Below are 22,768 nucleotides of genomic sequence, written 5' to 3'. Positions count from 1 at the left end.
AGCCTTCAGCACCTCTCCTGGCAGCTCCAGGCAGGGTTCCGCCCACGGGGGCTGGAGGGTGTCGGTGGATGACTGAGGTCTACAATGCAGCAAGAGGGCCTGTGCCTGCAGACCGTATTCTTCAGGCCATCAATCACAGGAGAGGCGCTGACAGTGTTCTTGGGCCCCTTTCAAGCCCTAAACCACCAAAATCCAAACAACGCTGGCCTCCAGATTCCACCCTGAGGTCAGGTTGCCACTGCTCCCTGGAGCCCCCAGGTCCCGGAGGCCAGCTCCACCAGGAACCTTCGTGGGAGCCTTCCCAGGCAGACCCAGACGTGCTCCCGGCCCCTGTCCTTTCCAGGAGTCCTGGAGCCTGGCCATTGGCTTCCTTCTGGAGCTCTGGCCTCCAGCTGTAATACTCAAGGGAAATTCAAAGAGAATTCCCCAGAGAGGTCCTTGGGGAATAAATGTGGCCCCAAATGCATTTGGGGGCAGAGCAGCAAATTTGGGAGGAGAGAGTCGGGATCCAGGAAGGCCCCGCTTCAATTGGTGATTACCTCCTAAGAGAACAGAGCCTCCGACTGGACCCCGACATCTGTTTCTGCAGGTAAGACGTCTGCCACGTTGTAGGAGGCTTCATCCTGAGGTGTGGAGTCTGGGGGCAGTGCCAGACTGGGGAGCTGCAGGCCACGTCACCCCAGCACCCCCTGGACGGTTCACAGGGTGGTCTAGGAGTGGCCTCTGCCTCAGGCCTCCTGATTGCTGGGCAGGGCCATGCACCTCCTTCTCCATCTCTCCACGGCTTGGGGCTCAGTGGAGAAAGCATGGTTGGGGTGGGGAGATCGGACAGACCATGCTCCAGTCCTGGTTCCCCCTTGCCTGGGAGCTCATCACCCACCTCTCTCACAACATCCTTCCCAAACACCAGGCTGCAGCCAACATCCAGCTTTGCTGCCTGGAGTCCCTAGCGCCCGTTCAGGGCCCCAGACACACTTGTCATCCGTCGTCCCCCACCCATCGTCCCCACTGGATGGTGTTCCCGTGGCTGGGCATGGCTCACAGTCCCTGCTGAGTGGTCAGGGTTCCACAGTCACCTTCCACACTGGGTCCCTTCCCTTTCCTGCTCAACCTGTCCTCATTTCCTTCTGCATTCAGGATAAACCTGGATCCGGTGTCCAGGCCCACCCAAGCACCCACGGTTGCTCCATTCCACACCTCCTCCTGTTGTCATCCTGTGGCCACCCGACCTCCCATCCAGTCCACAGTCAACTGCCTCCCAGTCTCAGGCCTTTGTCCCCACTGTCCCTCCTGCTGGAACTGCGTTCCCCACGTTCTCCTTGCAAGGCTCCCTGAGACTCCTTCTGCATCTTGTTCTGACTCAGCCGAAGCACGGCTCCTGCAGGAGGCTCTGCCCACAGCGGGCTTGTGCAGGTGCGCCGCTGGTTTCGCTCACAGCACACTCACGTCTTTTGCAGCAACATGGATGGAACTGGAGGCCATTATCTTAAGTGAAATATTGCAGACGCAGAAGGTCAAAGACCGCATGTTCGCACTTATAAGTGGGAACTAAATAATGCATACACATGGACGTAGGGTGTGGAGTGAGAGGCACTGGAGACTTGGAAGGGTGGGAGGGGATGCAGGACGAGAAACTGCTTAAAGGATACGACTGTATACTGCTTGGGTGATGGCTACACTAACGGTACAGACCTCACCACTGTACAACATTAATGGAATGCCCTGGACCCCTAATTCTATTTTTTTGAAGTGTAATGGCCTTTTGTGTCTTCTCGTTCCTCTATGTGGTCCCCTGGAAAGAATATCATTCTTGAGGGAAGAAGTGTCCCAGTTTGCTCCCTCCCATCTCCTCGGTGCCCGGTGCCCCTGGGTGGGAGGCAGGTGCCCAGGCAGCATTAGCGGAATGGGGGACCATGGAGGAAGAGCCAGTGAGTGGGCGGACAGGGAGCCTCCCAGCTAGGGACCCTACAAACACCTCTGGGGAAAATCACAGACTGGCGTCTGCTGCAGGCAACCTGGGTCTTTCAGCAAACTAAAATAGTTACCAAGTTGGCTCGAATCAAGACCTGAGCTGTCTAGAGTAGAGAGTATAGATAATTTGGTGGACAGGTGCAAAAACTAAGGCCGTTTCTCTGACGCAACAACAGTCCCTAGGGGAGAAGAGAGGGCCAGCCTCTGCCTCCAGGGCCTGTTTCACTGTTGGGGCACTGTCCCCTCTCTTTCCAGGGCTGCGGGAGGCCATGAAAGAGGCAAGGGAGGCAGAGGTGTGGTCCAGGTCTCCCTCCTTGCTCTCAGCACTCAGTGGCGCCTTAAGCTGTTGGGGGTGGGGGTGTCTGCAGGTTTTGTTTATTGCACAGCAATCGGTCAGCTCGAGAGTTCTATGGAAGGTATTTCAGAGCTGCTTCCTGGGATCACCAACTCTTTGGAGTTCAAGGGTGCAGAGGCATCTAACATGTGGGAATCCTACTGACTTGCGAGATTTTCTTTTCTCAGCAAAGGAGCACGACAGCGGAAGACACGGATGGGATGATAAATTGCAGGAGATGAGCACACACTCACAGTGGCCCTGCCGGTCTGCACAGGCAGCTGCTCCAGGACCCAGTTCTGTCTACCACTCACGGACGGTGAGTGACCCTCAAGCCCCCCTCCCTTCCCACTCCGAGCACTCCAAGCTCAGCACACTTGCAGCGCTGGTGGAACTGAAGTCACATTTTCAGAAGAGTCACGGATTCTGATGCTGAGGACTGGGGCTTTATGTCTGTGCTGCTGCCACCATTGTGCGCAAACCTCCGGATCCCAAACCTCTCAGGACAGGCTTGCGGCACCGTCTGACCTGACGGTGGAATAGCATCAGCTCCTCGCCCACCTGCCCTCCAGGAGTGGGGAATTCACAGGCCCAGACAGCTCCAGAGCTCTGCATCTCAGGCAAGAATTCCAGTTCTCTCCAGCAATGCTGGGCTCCTTCTTTCCCACCAGACTGCACAAAAGGAAGCTGAGTGTGGCGTGCCACCCGCCACCGTGGGCCTCCAGCAAGCTTGGCTTCCTGAGGCCACAGATGGAACTTGTTGCGGGAGAGGGGCCAGAAGGCTCGACTCTCCAGGACCAGGTCCTGTCTATCACTTGCAATCTGACCTTGGGCAAACCCTTGCTCTCTGAATTCCGGTTCCCCGGTCAGATAAGCAGAGATGATGTTCATCTCCAAGTAGTTATAAGGGTTAAATGAGGGTGTGGATATGTTTTGCAAATTGGGAAGGAATAGAAAAATGATGGTTATGGTTGTCTTTGTAAGTGACTGCTTCTCAAAAGCACACAGAGGCTACCTTAAGAGATTTATTTTCCTTCCCTTTTATTTTGTGCATGACTTTGGAGGACTGAAAAAATTCAGAGCCAGAAGGATCTGTGGAGGTTATTAAGCCTGAACTAAAGCCTTGACAGGTTGTGGTTTTAAAATTGCCAGCCAGTGAACAGGCCCACTCTCCTTCCCTCCCCCTTTCTCCCTATCTTCATGCATATCTCCCTGCATTTATATAATCATCCATCCGTTCGTCCTTCCATCCATTTGGCCCATCATCCGTCCATCCAACTCTTCATGTGTCCATCCATCCACTTAGCCATTGTGCTTCTTCTCTCCTTCGATGAGCCGACGATCGATGCCGAGATGAGAGATTTTTGCCGATCGACGATCGATCGACGGATCGATCGATCGATCGATCGACGCTGGATCGATCGAGTAGGATCGATCGATCGACATCGAGATCGATCGATCGATCGATCGACGCTGAGGAAACGACGACGACATTGACGAGCCTAGGCGCGATTTTTCGATGATTCGATGATCGATGCCGAGAGATGAGATGTTTTTATCGATCGACGATGCGATCGATCGATCTATCGATCGACGATCGATCGTGACGGATCGACGACGCGAGAGAAACGATCTATCTAGGACGACCGACGACGAGTTTCCATTATTCGATCGACACGATGCCGGAGAGCATTGAGAGATGCCGGATCGACGATCGATCGATCGATCGATCGACGCACGTGACACGAATGACGATCTGTCTTAGGTCGACGATCCATCGGACCGAGTTTATTCCAGCTCTTTCCATATCTCCTATCGACCGCCGAGAGATCGAGAGATTTGTTTAACGACGCCGAGAGATCTTGCCGACGTGATCCATCCATCCATCCATCCATCTCTCCAATTATACATCTCCTTCCACCTCTCCTTCCAGCACTCACAAACACTGCCTTCATGTTTGGCACAGGGAAACCAGACTTAGATCCATCCCCCCTTGAACCTGGACGGCCATAGCACATAGGCTTCAACTAAACATGAAATCTCAGAATGGGGAGTGGTTGTGGGGGAACCCACAGGGGTTCAGAGAGGAACTTTAGCACCAGCCAGGGAGGGGCTATGGTCCTAGAAGAGTTAACTCTACTCTTCTTGCAGCTACCCAAAGAGCTAGATAATCTGAGCACGTCCCTCCTCCCCCGTCCCTGGCCCACCTTGGCGTCTTTCTGCTCTGCCAAGGCGAAAGCCGCCTTCACTCTGCAATTTAATCCCAGTTCCCATAGCTCTGCAAGTTTCCCAGACTCGAAGACAAAGATAAAAACATCATAATAACCACAGTGAGACAAAAAATAATAACAATCCCAGTGCTGGAAAAAATGAGATGCTGTCGCTTACATCTCGATAAACTGTAAAATTTATCTTCTTGTGCCCATCTTCCTTTCTCTATTTCATTTACAGTGGGTTTTTAATAAAAAAAGTTGATAAAAATCAAAGCAACATAATCAAAATAGAAAAGTTTGACATTTATAGATGTTGTTTATTACTATAGTGTTTTAAAGTATTAAAAAGGCACACCAAAATTAGTTTCTTATCAAATGTCAAATTTTCATCAAGTTCTCGCCTACAAACTATTTAAACTTTGTTCTTTGGAACGGAGTTGAGTGTCTCCATGAGCATGTGGGGGAGAGTCCCTGAAGACATGCAGTGATGTTTTTCCCCGCATCGTCGCTCCACTAAAAGAGTGAACACGACATGTTGTCTTCCTAATAAGCTTTAAGAAGGACTTTTTTTTCTTGTTCTTTTTCCCCTGCTTTAGAGGCAGATCTGTTGCTGTTTGTGTATCTTATACCCTAGAAGGAAACTGCAATGGTGGAAAGGCCTCCTGACCTTGGCCCAGTCCAGAACTGTCCCAAATGACACCCTCTTGACTCCGAACGAGCCCATCCCTTCCGCATGTACAGCTGTGCAAAGAAAGACGCTGTCTCCATGGAGCCAACAGCAGCTCTGGGCGGTACCAGGGGCAGGGTCTCAGGTTGGAGTTTGATTGCTTGGAACAGAGATCAGCTTTAATCAGCTTGAGCAAGGAGGGAGGAGGCCCTAGACAAGGACCAGGCCCAGGAGGGCACAGTGAACATGGGGCACCTGGGAGCTGAGAGCGAGCCCCAGGAGCATGAAGATAGCGGGGCGTGGCCACGATGTGATGGGGCTGGGCTTTTTCTTCTTAGACGCGGGGGCCGGATCGCCGGGAGGGGCCAGCTCCGACGCAGGAGGCCAGGGCTGCCATCCTTCTTGAACATATCCATGGCCACTGTGAAGGTGTGGTCAGGGGCAGAGTGGGGCAGTCAGAGGAGCTGGAGTTTGCATCCTTCTTGTACCACTCCACATGCATCCTGACCAGATCACTTTCCCCGCTGAGTCTTAGTTTCCCAACTACCTGAACTCCCTCAACCTCAGTTTTCACATCTGTCAAATGAACAGGATGATTCTCTGGCCCGAAAGGGGAGCAAGCATCGGGTATTCATTCTTCCTGCATCTTGGGTCTCCTCTCATTTGGGGAACTGCAAGCCCATGGTTGAGCGGGATGTGAATTCACACCCCTGCCCCCAAAGGAGTCTTTCTCCTCCCCCCACCTCCTGCTTCCCTGTCTTGCTCGGCAGGCAGCGTTGGGCTGCAGAGGTGAGTCCTGCTTCTCTCTCTCTCCCACACCGTGCTTCCCGTCAACCCCCAGCCCCAAGGAGAGGCAGCAGTCTACATTTCAGAACCTTCTGAAGGGGGTTGTGTCCTTCCTCCAGAGCCAGCTCTCTTGAGAGCGCTCTGAGCTGGACAGCTGGTGGGTGGAAGACAGGCAAGACAGCGATGCCAAGAGACACAGCATTTCCAGATGATTAGAGGAAAAGACGCAAAGGATGTTGCTCGTCTCAGAAAAATCTGTGCAAACAGCCGTCAGGGAAATAGCTTCCCATGAAAGTCCCACGAATGAAAAACAAGAGGAACGAGGCGTCCACTGATCCCAGAATAGACAGGGGGAGCACGGCAGAGACAATCAGGATCGATTAGCCCTGTCTCTCTTCTAAACAACCACCGGAAGACAGCCTGTGCTGGGCCCAAGGACTCAGTGATGGCCAGACCAGCCCTGACCCTGCGTGACCACCACGTGCGGCTCAGGGTGACAGTACTCAAACTGCAGGGAACCGGCAGGTGCGTGACATCCAGGAGGGAAAGCCATGCACCGCGGAGGTTTAAAGGAGGCAGCAATAAACTCTGTGACTTTGGGTTTAGAAAACACAGTGTATTCAGAGACAGCCAGAGATGATTTATAACATGCCATATTAGGGAACTTATAATAGCATCTAACAAGCGAAACCTCCGCATTTCAGTGGCTTCGTGTAACACCGTTAACTCTTGCTTCCTGAACAGCTCCATGTGGTGCTCCTGGTGGGCAGGTGGGCCTCCTCCTGGGTGACTCAGGGACCCCTGTGGCTCTGCTATTCAGGGGTAGTCAGAGCCCTCTGTGTGCAGCTGGCAGAGGAAGAAAGTGGCCAGGGGGACGGCCCAGCCCTGTCTCAGAAACCCCAGCCTGGCAGTGGCCCTTGTTCCTTCCACTCACAGTCCCTTTGAGAACAAGCTTCGTGCCTGGAAGCGAGGAGGGTTGGAAGTGGGGCCCTGCTGGGAAGCCCTGTGTCTGCAGAACTCTGTCCCATGGGGGCCGGGGGGGCACAGATTTTTGCAGCTCTCTGATGCTGAAGACTTTCTGGGGCTGGGATGACCCAATGCCCACTTGGACCGTGCACTTCCTGGTGACCCTCTGAGACAACTTCCTGGGCAGAGGTGATCATCGTGGAGTCAACGCAAGTCTGGGAACAGTGGCCCGAAACTGTGCCCCTCCGGTGTGTCGGTCAGCACCGTCCTCGCAGGGATCAGGGGAGGGCAGATGAGAAACCAGAAGATCCGCAGGGCAGGAGGCTCCACTGGAGGCCCAAGCCAGGGCCACCCAGAGGAACGGGCCCTGGCCGGGGCAGAAGCCTGCTGGTGTGGTCGCTGCATTTCCTTCCCCTTTGTCCTCCTGCTTTTCAATGGGTTTGAGGAAGTCTCAGGACTACATCAGCTGTGCTAGGGGAGCCCATGAGGGCAACTGGGCTGAAGCGAGCAGTGAACTCGAGAGCAAGTCCAGGACGAGAGGCCCTCTGTGCCGCTGAACAGGGCTCCCTCCCTGGCTGCCCTTCACTCGGGCCCCTCTGTCTGAGCTCTTCTCCACCAGACTCCACCATGACCTGCTGAACTCAGTTTTAGCAGAGAATCCTAAGGGAGCCAATTGCGAATCCCCTCCCCTTGACAAATGATTGAATTCCACGTCATCATTTTCCATCCACGGCCCCTCCCTTTGCCCATGGGCTGTCAATCCCCAGGTGTCCCCACTGTGTTCAGAGCTGAGTCCATCTCTGCCCCTGCTGTAATGCTCTTGAGTCAAGTCTTCCTTGCCATTTATAGCTGGTGCAGGGCACCCCACCGAGAGTAGGAGACAGTTCTCCCCGTCTAGGACATTCCTCTCAGGCCCAGGACCGGTCTTGCCTGCTGGGGGATAGGGGATGCCAAGAGGGGCTTTTCCAACACAGGCAGTGGCATAGGAGCTTGGGCAGGCATTTTGGGTGGGAACGGTGCTCACCTAAGGCTCCTTCTACCGAGCCCCTTCTGGCCTCTGCCAGGACGGGTGCGAGAGCCTGCATCTGTGCCCGGCTGCTCAGGGCAGAGTGGGGCAGGGCAGCGTCCCTGGGGAGCAGGCTCCCGGGCCTCGGCATGAGAGTGCTTCAGGGGCACCCGGGCACCCTTCTTTGAAGGTTCTTTCTGTGTTTCAGCCTCTTTTAAACTGCCCAAGTGCCAGCTGAGGCTATTTTGGGATGAGCCATTCATCCCAGGGCCGTCTGGCCCTTCTGAAAACTCTCATTAAATTGTTCATCGACAGGAACCAAATACTTGGCCCCAGGGCCTCCAGGCTTCCCCTGATGTGTGGCCTCCTGGGGTCCTTGCCCGAAAGGCTGAGGGGGAACCTGGCTGGCCACCAAGGTCTTGTAAGTATCTTCTCCCTTAGAAATCCAAGTCTGTCTTCCAAAACCCCCCCACCCCCGCCACTGAGTTCATGAATATTCCCTCTGTGGACACAATGCGAACTTGCGTGCACACGGCCCACCCACCACCTGAGGGAGGGACGGCTTCCAGTAAGTAATTACTCAACACAGCGATCCCAGGACATGACCTCAGAATGCGAGTGAGGAGGCCTTTGTTGGTCCGGAGCGAAGGGGGGTGTTCCCAGGGCTGGAGAACTCAGGTGGCCCCTCCAGCAGTTCTGCCTCCTCGGGATCCCATGAGCTCAGCCTCTCAAGCGCAAGTGTTATCCAGAAATCTCTGGAATAGGATGAGAGGTGGTGAGAGGTCATTCCAGGGCCTTCCTCCCTGAGACCCTGGAGGGGCCCAAAGGAGCCTGCGGTGGGACTGGGCCCTAGATAGATCAAGGCCAGCACTGGGACGGGGTGGGCCTGTCCCCAGGAGTCCTCCAGGGCTGCCCACCTGTCAGCACCCCTGGCCTCTCTCTTTGCAGCTCTCATGCCCTGAACTTCCAGCAGGGAGCCCTTCAGTGAGGAGTCCCCCAGTCTGGGTGGGGAGCCAGCCCAACCGGCTGATTCCTCCACTCTTGACGCTGTGAGCCTCAGATACTGAGAGCCTGGGAGGATGGACAGTGACTGCGGTCAGCAGGAGAATGGGAAGCAGACGGGAGAGGAAGAAGCTTGCCTTCGATGGGGACCAAGGGGACTGGGAGCCCAGGCCCATTCACTGTAACGTGTGTAGTAAATCCCATTATACTCATGCAAAGAATTCTAACAGCAAGGAAAAGGAAAGAGCTGTTGGCACGCCACAACACAGGTGGATCTCACAGACCTACTGCTGAGCTAAAGAAGGCGGCCACACAGATGTACATGCTGCATGGGGCCGTTTCTATCTGCCAGACCAGGCAAGAACCATCTATGCCAACAGCTTCATTGCTGCTGCTTCTGGAGTTGTTGACTGGAGGGGTGAGGGTACCCTCTTGGGTGTGGAAATGTTCTGTGATCAGATGGAGGTTTCCTACATGTCTGTGCATGTGAGATGCATCCAGCTGCACACTTAAGATGCATGCATTTTATTGTATATGTTATGCCTTGATTTTTAAAAGTCTTTAAATATTTAATCCTGAACAGCCCCATGAAACAAACAATAAAACAACCCGAGGCTCCTGATGTCTTGGCCAGGTCACCCACCACCCCCAGGCCTCTCCAAGAGTCAACATCTGGATGCCGATGCCTGCTTCCCCCTCCACACCTCACAGCCACCACCCAAGAGGGGCTGTAAGACTCCTCTCTGGCCGGCACTGGAGCCAGCTTTGAGCTGCCCGAGCCTGCTTCCTACGCAGGGTGCTTTAAATCTTCCAGATCACTGAGCCTTCATTTCAGAATACTTTATTGCTCATCTTCCTACCACGCAGGGCTGCTGCCTGTGTCAGCTCGCACGGAGGGAGGAAAATAATTATACCCCACAGCGCCAGTTGCATTGAAGGGTAGAGAGGCACCAGGCGCCTTCCCTTTCAGGATGCACAGAGCCAAGGGGAGTTCCAACCCTGCTCCTTGCTGACCTGGGCCTCTGCATCGTGACACTGACTGTCCCGCATATCTGGCTGCCGCCTCCTTGCCGTTAGCTCGTGTCTTCCTCTGCAGGCTCCCAGGCTGGGGTCCTGAGAGCTGGAGATGCTGCCTGCAGGTCAGGATCCAAGGGAAGCTCGGACATGACTGTGGCCCAGACAGAGCTCAGAGTCTACAAAAGCCCCACAGAGTCCACCTGTGCCTTGTGACTAGGCAAGGAGGTTATGCTGGCCCCACGTCCTCTGAATGCTGTTGTGCCTGAGCCCCTGGGCTGCCTCCCACCCTCCTGCTCTGGACTTTGCCTCCCAATGTCCTGCCCTAGATGTTTCTGTTGGGGGACCCCAGAGGGCTGGTGAGAACTGGAGGGTCCCTGTAGGGTGGAGAGGATCAGAAGTCACATATCAGTGTGGCAGACATGGCTGGTCCCAGAGTCCGGGGCTCCTATTCTAATGGGAGGACCCCAGTGAAAGCACCCACCTGCTTCTGGCAGGGTTACTTAACCCTCTTTCCAATAGAACCTCTAGAGAATCTAATAGGCCCATCCCAATGGGCCTCTGCAAGGCTCCCAGTCCAGCCGCAGTTCCCTTTGTGTCCCCACCACAGCCTCCTCCTGGATGACTGACAGTGGGAAGGGTTGTTACTGCCAGGGACAGATGCAGCCACCATTGTCTGCAGCAAGGATCCTTAGTCATAAGTAATACTGTGTGTGGACACCAACAGCCCAGCCCAAGAAGCATTGGCCACACTGGGTCCAGGGAACACCTTCCAGGATGAGCTGAAGAGAAGGTCAACCTGCTCATCTGGACGGACTTGCTCCAGCCCCAGTCCCTGGGCATCTGGGGAGATCATGGGACTGACACCCCCTTTCCCAGCACGCACAGACACACCCGCAGGCACGCTCGCAGGCACACACACACTCTCACACACACACATGCTTGTATACACACATTCACAGACAGAAACACACATCCTTACATACCGGCACTCAGACACACTCAGAGCCATGCACACGTGCCCTTACATGGGTACAAGTACTCGTGCTCCCCCACACCCACATACACCCTCCCCTTGGTGCACACACGTGTCCATCCACACATGCACAGCCATGCATGCACACACTGGTTTTCGGGTACAGGCCAGTTCTGTAACCTGGATCCAGTGACAACCTCCTGTAAGTCTGCAGAGGCGAAGTCTGGCCAATGCATGCAGCTGCCCTCCTGAACAGAAAGTCGTCAGCCTCAGCATCAGCATCGGGGTTCCCTCTTTACACAAGGGTCCCCCCTTATCAGCGGGAGATACATTCCAAGACCCCAGTGGAAGCTGAACCTCGGGTAGGACTGAACCTTATTCTACTATGTTTTTTCCTGTACCTGCATACCTCTGACAAAGTTTGTCAGTTAGGCACAGGAAGAGATTAACAACAAGAGCTAATAATCAGGTAGAACAATTATAACAATATGCCAGCACTGCTACTCCACACTTTGTGGCCATGATGAGGTAAGATAAGGGTGACTTGACCACCAGCACTGTGACATCATGACAGTCGACCTGGTCATCGAGAGGGCTCCTAGGTGACCAACAGGTAGGGAGGGCGCCTACAGTGTGGAGACGCTGGACAGAGGGGGAGGTGTGTCCAGGGTGGGAAGGTGAGAGATTTCATCAGACCATGCAGAACGACATGCAATTGAAAACTTAGGGATTGTTTCTTTCTAGGATTTCTGTTTAATATTTTTAGACTTCAGTTGACCACGGGTAGGGGACTCATATGCCCTGGTGTGTGAGGAGGGCCCCGTCTAGGGGGTGGCATGGCCTGAGGGGTGGGCCGGGGTGTGTGACCCTGCTGCGAGTCCCCTCTGCCCATCCTCCTCCTGTCCCCGGCCCAGTCACTGGTTCCCAAGGAAAACCTCTCTAAAGTAGTGGCCAGTGACACCACAGTGCCCTGCCAGGACCCGTCCCTGGACCCCTCCTGCCATCTCCCCACCCTCTGTCCAGGGACCCATGGCTCCTCCCCAGCTGCCCCTCAGCACCCGGGTCTGGGACACATCGGCTCTCCTCGAGGCCTCTTGTGACTGGTGCCTCCTCTGTCACCCTCCTAGACCATGAGGAAGAAACGAGCCCCAGGTGTCTGAAGCGTCTCGGAACCCGGTTGTGCTGCCCCCCATAAAGCCCCGCCAAGCGCCCTCAGGTGAGCAGAGGCAGCCCCAGCCTATCGCTGTGTGCCGAGGGCCAACCCCAGGGCAGAGATGGAGGCTGTGCTGGTGCCCTCGGCGGGGGGTGGGTGGGGCAGATCCTGTCTAGGAGGGAGACTGTCTTTGGCCCCAAAGCAGGAGCTTCCTCCCAGCACTTGGCTGGGGGCCGCACAGCGATGGACAGCCCCACAGGAAGACGGTTCCAGACGGCTGAAGTCATGTTTATTGTATACATGCCATAGATACTGTCCTGTGGTCAATTAGCCGCCAATGCGGTGAGGAGAATGAGAAGAGACAGGGCCTCCTCGGTTTCCAGGTTGGCCCTGAGCCCCAGGATTTCTGCTCTGGAAAGCAAAGGCTACCCGTGATCCTTGCAGGCCAGTCTCCGAGACCTCTTGCTTCCGCACGTACGGTGCAGGGATTGGTGCAGAGACAGCCAAAGCTATGTGTTCTCGGGACCCCTTGGTTCTCAGTTTGACGAGATGGGGCAGGCCGGCCACCAATGTTCCAAATTATTCCTTGAACACCATGGGCTTGAGAGAGCCTCGTTGTTCTGTGGAATTTGGGCATCAGAGAACGAAGAGGCCCTGGGAGCTTCTTGTGACCTCCTCATTTCTCAGACCAGGAAACAGAGGCCCAGAAGAAAGGGGCTTGTAGGATAGCACGCAGGGAGCCCCTGGCCTGGGCTCACAGCCCCCATAGCCCCTCCTTCAAGGCCAGGGTGCTGAGGCATCACAACCGGGCTACAGGTTCTGGGATGGGGAGCTCACCCTTTGGCAAGGCTGCCTGCCCTGTCCACTTTCGGGAGAAGAACTCCAGGTGTCAGGAAGTCCTTCATTACACCGGCCAAGGCCCCCTTGCCCCGGGGCCCCTACCTCTGCTCAGTTCTGTACTTTTCAGCTCTCCACCACTCTGCCACAATCGCCTAACGAGACCCTGGAGACAGTGATCTCAGCCCCTGCGGCCCCGCTCAGCCAACAGGCGCATGCCTCCAGCCCTCAGGCCTGGCCAGTGCTTGGACATGCTGGGTCACCTCCTATGACTGCTGGTTGTGGACCCTCAGCAAATCCCACAGTGGGGGAAAAACTCATCCTAACCATGGCCCTAGACAGCTAGGAGGTTCTCGTAAGCTGAGGTCATTCTCCAATCAAATGAGAGAAGAGCTGGGGAAACACTTCCCAAGCCCTAAAGATGTTATGGATGTTTATTAGATTATATACGTCCTGCCAGATGTCCACAGGAACATTCATCGTCAGATCTTATGTAACTAATCGTGTCAGTAACCATGTCCAGACTCACGCCCTCCCTAACCAGTCCCACATGTCAAGTGTACACACACTGGTAATGAGAGCTGACACATAGGGAGCCCTTCCACAGGCTGTCAGCCCGCTGTCAGTGTTAGCTCATTTAATGCCCACAATACCCCCAGACAGGGATTGCTGGGGTTTGTGTTCCCTAAGGCAAATACTGAGGCATGGAGACGCTGCCATTTTCTGTGCACGCACACACACACTGTACAACCATGTTAGACAAACTGCTGATGAAAGATCAAAAGGCACAGAGTCGTTGCATGCAGATAAGCATATGTTTGTATATAAATTTGCTCATTCATTTACTTATTTCAGAGAAGGATTTCAGGAAAGGTGTGCTCAAGGTGACCTAAGATGCACAAGTGGTGGCAAAGCCTGCAAGGTCCCTGCTGATGATATCTCTGTCCTCATCTCCTTCCTGCCTCCTCTCGCTGGCTCCAGTCATACAAACCTCCTTGTTATTTTCAGAACATTCATGGCCCTTTCCAGGCACGAGGCTCTGCCACCCTAACCACCACATCCAGCTCCTTCTCAGTAATCAATTCTCAGCTAAAATGTCACCTCCTCAGAGAGCTCTTCTTCGCTGTCCACACATCACCACTATTACAGAGAGGTCCTTGCCCAAGCCAGTTACTATCCCATGTTCCTGTTTGAGTCTCATCCCAGCACTTTTGGTCTTGTACATTGACTTGTTGCTTTTAAGCGTTGCTAGAGTATAATCTCCCTAAGCACCTTTGCACTTGGGTGTTGCTGTGATCCTAGCCCCTTGCCCAGTGTCTGGTATGATGTGGTGGTCGGTAAGGGAATGAATGAATGAATTACAGGAGAATAAAATGAGTAGATGAGGAAGGAAGGCATGGACAACAGCAGCAAGTGGAGTCAGATCTGAGGCCTGGCTCACAAAGTGCCTGCCTTGAAATCCTATTTACTGAGCTTCCTAGTAGCCACGATGAAAAAAGAAGCATGATCAGTCTACATGAGTGAAAGGACAACTAGATATGCCACACTAGTGGGTCAGGAGGCATGTGGCTCTTTTTGATACAGAGACCAGATGGCTGTTTTCCCCTGAGAGTCCTCCCAAAGAAGCAGCAGCCATGATCTCACAGCCACGTGCCCCCCGACCTCTTCGTGGTGCACACAGACACACTTAGGGGTACGGCTGACTTTCAACACAGCCTCTTGACGGCTGTTCTCACAGAAGAGCGGAGACAAGGAAGCTGCTTTCATGCCTAGCCCCACGGAGGGTGACCGTGCCCACATTCAGATGGGAAAGGCAGCTGCAGGGCCTGAGAAGAGTGGTGGATGGTGGATGTTCTGGCCAGCACGGGGCTGCAGCCTCTGCCTGGCGTGCCATCGCTCAGGATCAAACATGGAAGAGGCAGAGTGCCTCCTGTCCCACCTGCGGTAGAAATCATGATCTTAGGAAAGACAGTTCCCACGCACCCGGAGATTCCCGGCAGGTAGGATCCAGGGCAGGCTGCAGGGGTGTCGGGCTCCATGTGCAGTTCACTCGGCTCAGATGGTAACTAATCCCTCTCCAGAGAGGCAAAGGCGGAGGCGGTCGATACCAGCTGAATGCAGTCTGGAATGTTTTTGACAGGTTTCTCCTCAAGGTGGTAAAAAGTCTTAACAGGGTCTGCAGAGTCTTGGCCATGTCAAAACCCATCTGCAAAAAGCAAGGGGCTCCTGCGGGGCTCATGTTTGCCGAGTGGAGGCATAACTCCTGGGCTCTGCTCGGTCTATCGAAGTTGGCTGGCCCCCGTGGACTCCTGTTGCTCTCTGCCTCCCCCGGGCCTGTGTGTGTGGCAGGAAGCAGCAGCTACAGAAGGCATTGAAGCAGGCAGAGGACCTCGGCAGGGCCGGGCACAGGAAAAGCCCCACTGAACCCAAAGAGTTCCACTGCAGTCACTGTCCATGTCTACAGGAGGCTGCAGGGCTGGGGGAATGCATATGTGCAAAGTCCCCTAACATTAAAATGACAATCGAAGCAAGAGACGTGTATTAATTTACACTTTCAACTCACAACATTGAAGTCAGGGAAGTGAATAAAAAGGAAAGTAATTAATTAGAAGAGAATATAGCGAAGTCCAGAAGACATTCTTGCTTCAGCGAACGGGGCCAGGGGGAAAACTGGCGTCTAAGAGATAATGAAATCTCATCTTGTGTCTAATCCATGTTCTCGGCCTCTGAGCAGATCAAATGGTATAAAAAATAGAAATTGACAATGGGTCTAAAATTGCTTATTGATGAAACCGTGGAATTACGTGATAGAAGAAATCAATTAAGTACTAAGAGGTGAGGCCCCTGTGGAAAGAAGAGGCTTGGAAATTAACAAAGGAAATTGAGTTGGGTGGTGAGAAAAGGGCTAGAAATTATCTTGCCAAAGGAAAAGTAAAAATAGAAGGCCACTTTGAAAGACTATATCATTAAAAGAAGTATGATGGAAGAGAGACTTGAAAATTGCATTCACCAGGGAAAGAAGCCTTCTCAAAATAGAAAGAAAACAGGGAACAATTTGCTGACCGAGCTCAAAAGCATCAAAAGCAATAAAACCCACAGAAAACAACAGCTCAAAGAAGAACATCAGGTCTACTTTGATGTTTTCCAGATGGGGAAACTGAGGCCCCAGGAGGGGCAGGTTCTGCGGAGGAGATACTTGTCTGCTATCCCTCCATCCCTCCTTCCTTCCATTCAGGAGGAGAAAGAGACAAGGGAGGAGGTGGGGAGAGAATGAGAGAGAGAATGACAGAGATTTAGAGAGAATGAGAGAGAGACAGAATGAGAGAGAATGAGAGAATGACAGAAAGAGAATGAGAGAGAATGACAGAGAGAGAGAATGAGAGAGAGAATGAGAGATAGAATGAGAGAGAGAGAATGACAGAGAGAATGGCAGAAAGAATGAGAGAGAGAGAATGGCAGAGAGAATGAGAGAGAGAATGACAGAAAGAGAATGAGAGAGAGAGAATGAGAGAGAGAGAGAGAGAGAGAGAGAGAGAGAGAGAGAGAGAGAGAGAGAGAAAGAGAGAGAGAGAGAGAGAGAGAGAGAGAGAGAGAGAGAGAGAGAGAGAATGAGAGAGAGAGAATGACAGAGAGAGAATGACAGAGAGAGAGAATGACAGAGAGAATGGATAGAAAGAATGGAGAGGAATGGAATGAAAGAAATGAGAATGATAGAAAGAGAATGAGAATGGAATGAAAGAGAATGGACAGAGAAATGATGGAAGGAATGATAGAATGGATAGAATGAGAGGAATGGACAGAGAGAGGAATGAGAGAAATGGAATGACAGAGAGACAGAGAATGACAGAAAGAGAGAATGACAGAGAGAGAGAATGAGAGAGAGAGAATGACAGAGAGAGAATGAGAGAGAGAGAATGACAGAGAGAGAATGAGAGAGATGAGAATGAGACACAGAGAGGGAGAGAGACCCCACATGGCCATCTAGAGCTCGGTGGGAGACAGCTCAGTTGGTGCTGAGTGTCCAACACAGGGGCTGCAATTTGCTGGATTCGAGTCCCCACGTCCAGCCCACACACTGGAAGGGAGGAGGACCAAACCTCCAAATTCCCAAATCACCATGTTCCAGACTTGAGAGGACAAAAACAGAGACTCCCTCTATGTTCCTGCTGCTCCCCAGCTTTCTGGCTGCGGCCCCCAGCAGTGCCATCCACCCCGTGCTCAGACCAGAGCCCAGGGACCTCCCAGCCAGCTCCGTCCCTGCCGCCAGCAAGTCCTGTGGGTCCTGCCAGCCCTGACTCCAAATCATGGCCCCTGGCTGGGGCAGCCGTGTGGGGCTTTACCCAGCTGTCTCCTCCTCAGCGAGCCCCTCCTTCTGAACCCCCATCTAGAGGAGCCCTGTCCCCATCAGCCATAGCCACACCCACTCACCCAGTCCCTGTTTTGTCTTTGTACAGCATGATTGTGGCCTGGTGTTACCTGACATGTTCATTTGTTTGCTCCTCTCTTGCCTCCTACCCACTGGAATGTCAGCTCCTGGAAGCTAAGGACCTTGTCCGCTGCTGCTGCTTGCCTAGAAAGCTTGGCGCAGAGAAGACACTCAATAAATGTTTGTTGAATGAATAAGTAACAGCCTCTGGCCAGAGCCAGATGCCCGTTGTCAGAGCTCCCACTGTAGCCTGCATTCTGTCCCCGTCCCCTGCCCTGTGAATCCCGTATCAGAGGTATCACTCCTGTGAGACTCCACCCTCCAGGCCGGCCTGGATCAGAGCCCCAGCACCTGGGACAGAGCAGGTGCCCCAGGCGTTTTGTCGAGTGGCTGATACACTCAGCTCAGAGCTGGCTGGGGGGCTTCGAGTCAGATTTCAGAACTCAGAGCTTCATGCAGCTCCTGCATTTTCAGACAAGGAAACAGATCCACAGAGCTCATGGTGTGTGCTCCCAGGAACCTCAGGGCCAGCTGTGTCGGCCAGCACCTGTCTGCTCAGTTGGGCTGGGAGATGGGCAGCCCATACCTTTTGGGCACAGCTGAGATAAGAGGGCGGTGCTGGGCCCCTCAGGAAGCAGCATCTCCTCCTCCCTCCTCCTACTTCTGCTCAGGTGAAAATTGGATCTTCCCACCAGGAGGCTCAACCAATTTCTAGCCCCTGCAGGGGCTGTTCTGCTAATAATGTGTGGCAAGGATGGCCAGTCACAGACCCGGCTGCTGTCCCCGGGAGCTTCTGTGTCCAAAGCTCCAGGTACGCAGGCACATGATCTTTCTGAGTCAGAAGGAGACAGGCTTCCCGGGGCAGGGCAGGTGCTGCAGGGTGGGACACCCCAGGGCTCCCCATGCCCCACTCTGCCCCCGATGCGCTGGTCCACACCGAGCCCGGTGCTTACTGCCTGCTGTATGCCCGAGAGGGCAGCAAGTCAGGGAGTCGCCTTGTTCACGGAACCTCTGTTCTGGACCAGACCCTGCACCAGGGCCCAAAGCTGTGTAACTGTGATTCAGCCCCCTGCAGCTGCTTGCCAGGCTCGGGGTGGGTCCCTGCATCCTGGCTGGCATCTTCTGTTGAACGTAAGACACGCATTTGAGGCCCACATGGGACCTCTGTAGGTGGAGTCGAGGCCTGGGGTGGGAAACCCCAATCCTCATTGCAGGTCTGTGCAGGGTCTGGGAGGGGTTACCAGAACCTCAGACTTCCTGTCTGAAGGATGAGTGACGGCTTCCAGCTGGGGTCTCCCGGCTGTGCCTGTGATGGCCCCACCTGCTTTGTAGTGTGAGCCCAGACACCACCATCTGGGGGAAGCTAGGATCCCCAGGCAGAGTCTCCCCAGCTCCCGGCACACTGGGTCTGGTGGACATGGGGCACAGGCAGGCAGGGACTGACCCATGACTGCTGGGTACCTCTGCCCTCTCACCTCCCTGGAGACAGACTTGGCCTGTGCCTCTCCACAGGGCAGCCCCCCACCCACCTGCTCAGCCAAATGTTCTCTCCAGGCACCGTGCCTCAAAAGCCCACCCAAGGGGCCAAGGGGCCCCCACACCCTGTCCTCATCACCCATGAAAGGGAGAGGTTGTGGACCCAATGGTATGGAATAGATACATAGATCAAATGGAAGGAAAAGGAATGTGTGCACCAGAATGAAAACTACAAAGCAATGTGGAATGAATGGATTAAATCGTTATTTTATGCCATAAGAATGATCGTATTTTCTGTGCTCCATAAGAAGGCTCTGCAATCAGATCACCCTCTGACATTTACAAAACAAGTTCATCGTTCGTTCTCATTCAGTGAAAACCATCCAGGCTAGGTGCTTTCCGCTTGCTGTATAGGAAAGGACGCCAGAGCTCCAAGCAGCGAAGAGACACAGGCTCCGAGTCTCCAGCCCACTGGTGTCATCTTTGAGGGCTTTGGTCCAGGCCTGGCTGGTCTGGCCTCAGCCACGGCCCCAGGGGGCCCACCTCAAAGTCTCTAGAACCTGTATCTGACCGGCAGGTTTCAGATGGCCTTGGGAGGTGAACTTGGGGCAGAGGAAAGGAGCTTTCATTTCTGGTAAGACCCAGAGTCGCCACACCTGGACAGTCCCTTGATATCTGTGGGTATCTGATATTTGCAGCCCAGTTTCTCTGGGGCACAAAAGTCACCACAATTCCAGACAGTTTTTTCACGTTTGTTTTTAATGTTGGGAAACCGCATGACCAAATTCATTTTACAAAGATCACTCTTGCTCACGTAAAGAAGACTGATTCAAAGGACAAATTGAAGGACAATTTGTAGTACATAAGAATTTTAAAACATGGGTATTCCTTAACCAAACAATAGTATTTCTAAGAATTCACTCAATAAGAATAATCACACAAATGTGTATGCAAAGACCTATGAACAAGAATGTTTGCTGTAACTTTATTTGTAAGAGCAAAAATAAAAATTCTTCAGCAGAGAAATCACAAAACAAAACAATACTTCATACAATGAAATATTATGCAGCCAATAAAAATGTGATACATCTATATGTGCCAACATGACAGTATGTCCAGGAGTGAAACAAAGTCATGGCAGAACAATACTAAACAACTTTTTGGAGAAAATGTCCACCTATACATGTCAATGCAAAGAAAAAGGTCTGGAATACAGACCATTACCATGGATTTCCAAGATAAATGATCTCATTTTTTTGCAACAACAAAGGAAAAAGAAAGCACCAAACCCTAGGTTTCACTTAGTGCCTGATGGGCGCCCTCATCTCTGTGACAGAGCCTGGTGCTGAGGGTGCTGGGCCAGGTATGTGGAATTTGAGATTTTGTGCATTTGTGCATGCATACATGTGGATTTTCCTACTATTTAATGACAATTCTGGAAGCGTGGAAGGCACAAGGCAGTTAAGAGAGAAGCTCAGGCTGCCACCCCAAGAACATTCTTCTTGAGGAAGCGTCAAGACGAGATGAAGCCCCAAGGTCCCTCCCAACCCCGTCTGCAGCGCAGTCCCAAGGTGACGGGTGCCCAGACAGCTGGCAGCGGATGCGGAGGTGAATGTGGAGGCGAATGTTTGCAGCTGAAATCTTGCAGACATCTCTGATAATGGGAGGCTGATCAGAAATGGATCTGGGAGCTATCAAATGAAAGACAGGCCTTGCTTTGCCTTCAAATTTGTTGATTTTTTTTTTTTAAAGCCCCAACCACAAAGCATGAGCTCATGTGGGCATTTGCCGGAAAGGTGGCGGGCAGCCCCTGGGAGTTAGGCTTGCAGACATGGATGTTTCCACCGTGCCCTTCTAAACGAACACTGGGACCCTTCAGTGGGGCTGCGTGCGGGAGCATAGTGGGGTGGGGTGGACCCAAAAGGATGGAATGGATAAAATAAATAAAACAGAAAGGAATGGAACGTATACACTAGAATGGAAACTTTAAACCAGGATGGAATAAATGGACAAAATAGGTCAAAGTCGATAAAATAGAGTGGGCTACACTAGGAGGTAGAAAGGAATGGATAGAACCAACTAGAATAAACAAACAACATAAATTAGGTTGGAACTGAATAGCCAGAGGGAAATGGAGTAGAATGGGGAAAGTAAGGGGCTGGATTCTTAGGGTGGGAGGGGACTTTGGTCACTTTGCAGAAGAGGTCAGTTTGCACTGACATCTGGAGACACGGCTGGCCTCCCTTGATCAGCACTGCCAGGAACATTGGCAGGGCCCGTGGTTGAAGTTTGCAGGGTTTCCCTCGGAGGTAAGGCGGTCTATGTGCAGACCCCAGAGAGAGCCCTGGGTGAGTCCAGGACCCTGCACCCCGCTCCGGCCCTGTAATTGACTTGGAGTAAGCCCCATCCCTCAGCCGTTGTTTCTATCATGTTCAACGAGAAGGTTTGCTAAGATAACTTTGAAGAGTCCTCAAATCTAAGGTCCTTTATTTCACAGTTACCGAACAGTTTCCTGAAGCCAAAGGAAACCGCAGAAATATGAATCCTGTCTTTCCTGCCTCTAGTCACAATTTTGATCTTTTGTCATGGATATCTTTGAGTTAATTTTGATTTTTAAATAGATTGTGCTAAAATATTATTTATCTCAATTACTGAGGATTTTTGCACATACACCACCCGCCCCCCGCCCCCAACTGAAGGTTGTGCTTCCAATAAGTGCTTCACTTGCCTTACCCTAGTCCCATATTTTTGGTAGATACCATGACGACTTCGTTCCACAGAAGACAAAACAGAGGTTCAGAGAGGTTCTCTGATTACAAGATGCTGCAAACACTTATAGGAGGGGCCGCTCACTCTGTGAGAAAAAAAAGTGATGATGACTGTGCTCGGTGAACTCACAAGTGTGGCTCTTTCTGGGGCCAGGGGTTTCAGGAGACCTCTTACCAGGGACTAAGAGGGGACAGGCAGCCCCATGAGAAGAAGGACCTGCACATGCAAAGGGGTGGTGAGTTCAGCTGGAGCACAAGTCAGTGTGACTGAATTGGGGGCTCAAGGGAGATCCAGGTGGGGACTTTGGGGGCCAGTTCTGGTCCATGCGCAGACAATCTGCGTCTCCTACATGTATGCCCTGGCTAGTGCTACCAGGCGTGTGTGGGTGACAGAGTGACAGGCACCTGTCGGCAGCTTCTGGCAGGGGTTGAGGCAAAAGGCCCGAGTGGTGATGAGCACGCTAAGGGAAGCTGCTTTCTGTGCACTCACGGTCCATCCCCTTGGGGAGAAAGACCTTTCCCAGCCTCAGCCTCCAGGGGGGTTTATTTGGAATGTATAGGATTTACATGAATCCTTGCCAAGTGCTAAGCACCGGAACCTGAACAGATTTGAGCCACATGTTCCTGATGCAGATTTGGGAAGAGATCGTGGAGTGATATTGGAACCCCTGCTTCTGCTCACTCTCTGGCCACTCACCAGCCTTGGGGACAGCCCCCTCCCAGCCCCCACCTGCACAGCCACCCCTTTCTTTGCTGAGAATCTTCAAGAATCAGGCAAAGCCACTGCTGAAGGCAGCTGGTGCCAAGATTTGCTTCGCGCTGGGGACACAGGACTGGGCTTGTGTCCCTGGGGAGCTCACTGTGCCAAAGGCCTGGCCCCTGTCCTGAGAGAGTTGCGAGTCCAAAAGGAGCTCCCAGCTGCTGATCCTGTCTGGAGTTTGCCCAGAGCTTGAAGCCAGGGCCCTGTCTGTGGGAGCTCATGGCCCTGAGGCCCCAGTCTATTTGGCCTTGTCCTGGGGCAGCTCCCACCTTCACAGTTGTGATAGGCCTCTCCTGAGGGCTATCCAGAGATAGCCCTGATACTGAGTTTCTCTATAGCCCTCTCCTGAGGGCTTTCACAATATAATTTCACAATTACAGTGCGAAAACCATGACCCTGTCCTGAGGGAGCCC

General features: G+C 53.0%; 1 long non-coding RNA gene across 1 annotated transcript in view; it reads left to right on the top strand.

Moving 5' to 3' along the window:
- Positions 1–5,989: 5,989 nt before the first annotated feature.
- The window catches only part of LOC103886503, a 32,318-nt gene continuing 15,539 nt past the window's right edge, over positions 5,990–22,768 (top strand). Inside the window, exons 1-2 of the long non-coding RNA XR_650182.4 lie at positions 5,990–11,612; positions 12,063–12,151. This is a non-coding gene — a long non-coding RNA (uncharacterized LOC103886503). The remainder of the gene's footprint in view (positions 11,613–12,062; positions 12,152–22,768) is intronic.

The sequence above is a fragment of the Papio anubis genome, chromosome 7 (genome assembly GCF_008728515.1).
Source record: "Papio anubis isolate 15944 chromosome 7, Panubis1.0, whole genome shotgun sequence".
NCBI lineage: Eukaryota > Metazoa > Chordata > Mammalia > Primates > Cercopithecidae > Papio > Papio anubis.
This window is presented reverse-complemented; position numbering and strand designations above follow the sequence as displayed.